Source organism: Aethalodelphis obliquidens, unplaced genomic scaffold (assembly GCF_003676395.1).
Source record: "Aethalodelphis obliquidens isolate GAN/ISIS:26980383/991018 unplaced genomic scaffold, ASM367639v1 scaffold5, whole genome shotgun sequence".
NCBI classification, from domain to species: domain Eukaryota; kingdom Metazoa; phylum Chordata; class Mammalia; order Artiodactyla; family Delphinidae; genus Aethalodelphis; species Aethalodelphis obliquidens.
In genome coordinates, this window is record NW_020837949.1 from 51,346,565 (window position 1) to 51,354,519 (window position 7,955).

Genomic DNA, 7,955 nt, shown 5'->3' on the forward strand with positions numbered 1-7,955 from the left:
CGGAAATAGAGTTATAGATGTAGAAAACAATCTTATGGTTACCGGGGGAAAAGGAAGGGAGGAATAAATTGGGAGATTGGTACTGACATATACACGCTACTATATTTAAAATAGATAACTAGTAAGGACCTCTGTATAGCACAGGGAACTCTACTCAATACTCTGTAATGACCTATATGGGAAAAGAATCTAAAAAAGAGTAGATATATGTGTATGTATAACTGATTCACTTTGCTGTACAGCAAAAAGTAACACAACATTGTAAATCAACTATATTCCAATAAGAATTTTTTTTTTAAATTATCGAATCCCCAGAATCAGTCTTATATGATAGCTCTTGGTACTTATTTTTTCTGGCCCTTCCTTCCTATCTTCTGACTGGAGGGCTCAAGAGAGGCCTCCCTGTTCACTCTAATTTTTTGTTGGTTTCCATCCCACTTTGAAATCTGTCCATCCCTCAGTTCGAATCCAGCTACATTTTCTGCAGTAGGTCTGAGGATAAACAGACACCAAAACAATGAAATATCCATCTAGTGTTATTCCATCAGCCACCATCTTGCTTTCTAAACTTGAGAGAGTATAACAATAGACACTGGCTTCCCATTTGGTAATTTTCTGTACTAAAATGAGTCCAATACCACAAAATATCTCTTTAGTTTCAGGCCCTGAATATATATTCCTATTTTTCCTCAAAACTTAAAAAAAAAATTAAAAGAACTGATGTTATACAATAAAAATATATACATCATCTCTGTATTAAATATTCTAATCAAATGTTTTTAATCTGAATCTATTAGTTAAGCCTCTAAACTTAACTGCCAGCTTGCAGGAAACAACCAGGACTAGATAACAAGTTAAATGTTCCATGAGGAAACAGTCAGTTAAATTAAGAATCTATAAGGCAATCAGGTTGAACTCTTCAAAGAAAAATTAATAAGACATAACAACCAAACACAATGTTTGAATTTAGCCACAGAACCTGGTTCAAAAAAAACGCTATAGGTTCTTTTATAGTCGCAAATTTGGAACAGCAGAAATTTGAATATGAACTATAGATTAAATGATATTACAAAATTATTGTTAACTTCCTAAGGTAAGATCATTGTAAAGAGTCGTTATGCTTAGGAGAAGTATGCAAAAATATTTAGGGATGAAGTATTACAATGTTTAAAAATTACATTCAAATTGTACACTCAAAAAATATATAAAACAAATATGGCAAAATGTTACTTAGCAATTGTAGAGTCTGCATGCAAGGTCTCTGGGTGTTCACTACACCATTCTTTAAATTTCTCTATGTTTGAAATTCTTCAAAATAAAAGTTGAAAAAATACTTAGAAGGAGCCCAGTTTTTGTCTGAATGTTCTGGCCACCTACATTCTAAATTGAAACAAAACAGAGTTGAGGGTTTCCCTGGTCGTGCAGTGGTTGAGAGTCCACCTGCCGATGCAGGGGACACGGGTTTGTGCCCCGGTCCAGGAAGATACCACATGCCACGGAGCGGCTAGGTCCGTAAGCCATGGCCGCTGAGCCTGCACGTCCGGAGCCTGTGCTCCACAACGGAAGAGGCACAACAGTGAGAGGCCTGCGTACCGCAAAAAAACAAAAACAAACAAACAAACAAAAACACTCCAGTGCAAAGCACAGGACTATAAGCTAGCCTGAAGCAAGCAGGGCACAGAAAACTACATCCTGCTCCCTCCTGCCGCTTCCTATGAGGCCCAAGGGGTCCCTCCCACCACTCTTTAGTAACTGAAACATAGCTCAGTTTGATTTTTTTTCATTACACAAGTAAAACATGAATGTAATCTTGTTGTAAAATAATTTAAAACAACACTAATAAGCTAAAACTGCAACACGCCATTTTCAGTTCCCTCCCCAGAAGTAATTGATAACAAATCAGTTTGGTGTATATTGTTCCATTTATATATACTAAGTTAAATAAGTGGTTCTCTAGGCAAGGAAAGGATTTTTCCCCCCAAGGGATATTTGACAATATCTGGAGACATTTTTGACTGTCATAATTGGGAACTGATACTAGCATCCAGTGAATAAAGGTGAGTAGATGCTGATAAACATCTAGTAATGTACAGGACAGCCCCCATAACAAAGAATTATCTGGCCCAAATAGTGTCATGATTGAGAAACTTGAAGTTAAACTATGTGAAACTGCCAACGTCCAACCAATTTTGACCTTCAAAAAGGCAATTTAATATGGTACAACCATATCTCTATATAATATATAGATAGATAGACATATATTATACACACACATGGAAATATGTAGTTCTATTTTACAGAAATGCATTAGCCCATATACCTCATTTCCTTTAACATGCCTAGAAGATTCTCCAAGTCAGCAACCAGAGCTGCATCTGATTCCTTTCTAGCTGCTGTAGATATTCATTGCTGAGAGGCTCCTTTGTGGCCCTTTAACCAAATCTTTCGGAGGGATGTTGGAGATTTCCAGTTCTTCACTATTATAACCATGCTGCAATGAGCATCCTGACCCATCCTCTTCTCCCCACATTAATTAGGTCTCAGGTGGGGATGAGGATGGGGGACACTGAGGACCGGAAAGGAAGGGGTTGGGCTGCGAGGGAGGGCAGAGAGTCATGCTCTCTCCAACCCTGCTTCCTCCCTTGGCCCTCCTCAAGGACTAGTTGCCACCAGCTCACATAACTGCTTATTTCCCTGCATAGCAGTGGCCATTTCATGCCAGGAGCATTTATGGCAGAGCAGTGTGAATTCTGAAATCTGTTTGTTAGATTTTCTATCCTGTTATTCTCGTGGGGTGAGTAAAAGCTCAGGGAGTGACTTATACCACTTGCCTGCCTTTCAGGCCTCTCCAAGAGCTGCTGGGAGTTTCTGTCACACCTCCTTGAAACCTCTCAAATGTCAACACATCACGCAGCAAAACCACCCCTACGTTTTCTAAGCCTGAAGTATCCTTATATCCAAAGAACTGGAGCCAGAAGAAACCTTTGCTTTTCCACAAATAGTTTAAGGGTGTTAATTATCATGAAAACTACATGCAGACTGTTCAGAGACAAAAAGACACCACTCCCTACATGTTCTGAGAGAACAGCATGTTGTCATCTGAAGGAGTAATTTATTTCCACATAATTGGCTCTATAAAGGGCATCTTCGGTGTCTAATTCCCTCAATAACTCCGGGCCTACTGTTGCCAGCACTGACCCCACGGGGGAAGGAGAACAGTAATTAATTGACTCATTTATGATTAATGCATTCCAGCTTTCCTTTGCTGCCACTCTTCTAGGAGAAAATTGGCCAGTCTTGTGACTCTATTTCCAAGCACCTAATTCATTTAAAATAAGAAATCTGGATGACAAACAAGAAGTTGGTTGTTAATAGAAGACCCTTGGAGGCCGCACCTTTCCTGCATGTCCCGTTCATCTCAGAAGACTGTCTGAGAGAGGGACTTCACTCAGCTCTCAGCAATAAGGTCCTTAATACACAGTTGTAGATACCAATTTGGTGTGGGGGGGGGGGGGGATGCTTTGGTTTCCTGGTTTATTTAGCAGCTATAATACCTAAAGGAGGCAGGAGAGGAAGAAGGGAGGGAGTAGGGAGGTCACAAAAGGCAAAAATGAAGACCCATAAAAACATTTTAAGTGGCTCCACCTCTCCACATAGTATGAAGATACCTATCTTGGATCACACCCAATCAATGTGATTTAATGAGCAACAACTATGATGTAACATATGCTGCAAACATTTTTTTTCCAGGTTATCTGTGGACATCCTATTGTGTACTTTTAAGTGCTCTTATTTGACCTCAAATTCATGAAAAAGAGTAACTGAATAACTTGGGAACCTACACATAGTTCTTCATTCATCCAACACCATTTTTTAAGCAAGGCTAGATGCCAGGCACTCCCTCATTATCCTTTTGTTCACCCCTGTTTCTCTACCAAAACCAACAGGTCCTCTGTGCCCCATTCTTTCAGTCTTGCTAGACAATTGAATCCATATTTAGATAACTGTGCTGCTCGTACCTCCAGTGGGTGAATTATATTCACCAGTTCCAAGCTGTATTATTCCAAAGGAGTACATATTGGTGTCCTTAACAGAGTACCCTAATAAATCCTCTACTATTACCATATTATTCTATTTCCAAAATCATCATTCAATTCACCTCTCAACTCTGACTTTCTGAGGCCTATGATGGCTGGAATAGATTTTTAGTTTACACATCCTGGACAATTCCAGCGTGATCTCAGGATCTCCAAGAGTGGTAGATGGGCTCTTCAATGTAAAGATTATAGCTAGAACCACCTAGAAAAATGACCTCCAAACAAAAGCCTCCAAATGACCAGTAGTTCACGTATCAGTTGATACCTACAGTAACCCAGTGAGGAAAATGTCAGTGGGGTGGGGGTGGGGAAGGGGGCATCAGTCACAACCTGCTTCAAGAAGTTTACTTAGATGTATTATTATTTACATTTTATAGATGAGAAAATTGGGGTTCAGGGGTAAGTATCCACCTTCATGCAACTCCATAAATGACACAAATGCTCACAGAGCATCAAATTTATAATTCTTTTTTTGTCAGTACTGATTCAGTTTAAAAAAAATAAGACATGTGCAGCTTGAGGAATTTAGGAGGTAAGGCATGAGCTGCACTTCAGTGCATGAAGTTCCAAATTGATGATAATGCTCTGGGAACTCACACAATTGGGTTCCAAAGGTTCCCAGGTGCTCACTTTGGCAAGTACCCCAACATTCATGGTTTCAAAGACCTAGACTCCTAGCAGATGCCCAAACCCTTGACTAGCCATTGTTATCTCTCTACAGCAAAAGCTCACAAACTTGGGCTGCACATGAAGACCAGCTGGGGAGCTTTAAACAAATACAAATGTTCCGTTCCCAAGAGATTCTGATTTCGTCAGTCTGGAGTAGGACCCTGACATCAGTGTTATTTAAAAGCCCCTCAGGTAATTCTCATGGTCAGTCAGGGCTGAGAACCACCAGCCTACAGACATTCTTGGCCCACGTATCCCATTACTGAAGTCAGGAATGCTCCTACTCTCTCTTCTTTGCCTCTTCTGGGGCCTATCCTCTCAAGTACCCTCTGACAATTCCTTCTACAAAGGCCTCCCAAAATTGCCTTCTCAATATTCTTTCCCATTAAAAAATATGAGCTTTTACACAGGGAGTAGGGCACAGTGAGAGGCTATGGACAAAGGGAAATACTGCATTATTATTTATTATTGAAAACGTATTTGGCATCCACAATGTGCTGAAATAAAGGATTCTGAGATTGCCTTATCTGTTTTTCGGCTGCTAGGAGTACAGTTAGTCACAGGGTTTTATATTCCTCTGTTTAACTGCCTGTGAAGTTAATAGGCAAATGCAATGCGGGAGTTGAGCTGGTTCAACTCTGAACTCAATATATAGCTTCTCAAGAAAGAAGCAGTTGTTGCCTCTAAGACTGCAAAAAATCCAATTAAGTATCACTTTCCCCTGCTGTTAGATAGACTTAGACCCTGGGAGTAATGTGAACAACACCACATGAGCATCCAGGACAATCACCATGCCCCTTTTATTGAAATCACACCCCAGCCAGCAATTAAACAAAAAGTGCAATAACTTTAATGCAACCCTCTGGCTTTTAGTTGTCAAACAAAATACTATGAGAGGCAGCGGGTGTGAATAATGTACCATTATTCTGTTTTCTTTTTCAAAGAAGAAGCATTCAAGGTCAGCAAAATAGATTACACAGATATTTTCCCCAAAGATGTGTCTTTTGGGATCTGCTGCCCCAGCCTATGTGCCCCTCCACGTGTTCTCCACTGTAATTAAGATATATGTGCTTTTATGGGCTTTGGGAGTTGCTGACAGACAGCTCAGCTGCGAACAAAGTGTAAATCGCCAAAGGCAGATGCTCAATGTTAGAAGGTGCCCCAGGCAATGCCAGGCAGTGCAGCTATACCTGGGACCTAGGCAGACTATAAAGCAAGGTATTAAACAGTTTCAAGACACATAAAAACTGGCATTTGACTTTAGACTGCTGTCTTTCCTCTAAAAGATGGAGATGAAAGGGTATTCCCAAGACTGAGCAATTTCAACTGGCTCTTGACACTTGCCCCTCCAGTCCTAACAAACTCCCAAACCTCATCTGGGAACTCTTTCCTCCTCAGACTGACTTTGGATGGGCCTGGTTCTGTTTATGCTCCAAAGCATGAGCCTAACTCCTCACGTTGTGAGTAAAAGAAGACAAGGTGGCTGTGATGAGCTGAATTATGCTGCCCCCAAATTTATATGTTGAAGCCCCAACCCCAGTACGTCAGAATGTGACTGTATGTAGAGGCAGGGCCTTTAAAGAAGTGATTACATTAAAGTGAGGCCATTAGGGTGGGCCCGAGTCCTATCTGACTGATGTTCTTATAAGAAAAGGAGATTTGGACACATAAAAGACACCAGGGATCCATGAACACAGAGGAAAAGCCATTTGAGGACACAACGAGAAGACCACCACCTGAAGCCAAGGAGAGAGGCGTCAGGAGAAACTAAACCTTGTCATTTGTCAATACCTTGAACTTGGACTTCCAGCCTCCACAACTGTGAGAAAATTAATTTCTGCTGTTTAATCCATCCAGTTTGTGGTGTTTTATTATGGCAGCCCTAGAAAACTAATACAGTAGCCCTCAGTTGACGCAATGGAACCTTGTATTGACATGCAAATAAGAGAATAGGCTTTTTTGTTGTCAAGGAAGACTGAGTGAGTGAGTCCTCTCTATCTGGCCACTCTGTACTATGCAGACAGCATTGAGCTCTGGCACCTAAACCAAGGAGCGACTTCAAGAGTATTGAGTATCAGCTGTGAGGAGAGCTGATATTCCCACAGTGACCTCTAGAGCCACACCTGCTCATAAATATAGTAAGGAATCCCAATCAGCCCTGGAAAGTGTTCCTGGGTGTCTGCTAGACCTTGAAGGATTCAAATTCAATTATGAAAGTGACAGCTATTTCACAGACCAGGGCAATGCTTCTTTTGGGCTACTGGGGGGCTGGGGAAGTATCCCATAATCCTCTTCTCATCAATGGTTAAAAGTGATGTATAGCTAATTGTTTCTGAGAACTTGAAGGTGAAGTGCCCTCAGAAGAGTCTGTTGACATTCCTGGAAGTCAAGAACAGCTGGGGGAGTGGGTGGCTGCAGCCCAGTGCTGTGAGGACTGGCCCTCAGCACACACATGACCAGGGGTCCTGAAGAAGGAATCTCTTGGAGACCTGTTGCACACAAGTCCATCCAGACCCTGCCTCCAGAAGGGGTCCCTCACTTCAGACCCTAAAGTCACTTCTGAAACACTACACATTTCTTACAAAACTTTATTATCTTGCAGGACAAAGCCACAAGTGATGAGGTGCCATGTGACTCAAACTTGTCTCTATTTATCAACCGGAAAACATCCACCAGGCAGATGTAAGTTCCCATGGCCTCTGCTCCAGTACTGGAGTGGGGATGGGGGTGAGTGGTGGGTGGGGATGGTGGCTTGTCCTATACCAGCCTGAATGAGGCACACACAGCTCACCAGAGTCATTATCATATTTAATATCCCAAAGTATTGCTTCATCAAATTTGCACAAAAGCTCCCTGACTTCCCAGAATGAATTTCTTTGGTGCTACAAGTCACAAGAATTCACCAGGTTCACAGCTGGGCCAACTTCCTGCCCCTGACAGTGCTGCGGGATCTCTTATGTGAGCCACCTAGTCCACTTGTCAAGTGACTTCTTTAAAGAATTTCCACTGCTTAGAGTTTTCTACATTAAATTATATTAAAACATAAGCTGGCCTCATTTTGTTCTATAATTTCTCTCCTCAGTTTTCCTGGATTTCCACTATAGCATTAAATAGTATTATTCTTAGTTTTGATCAATCTTCAATTTTCTACAATTATACTTCGATAAAATTAATTTTTTTAATTAAAAA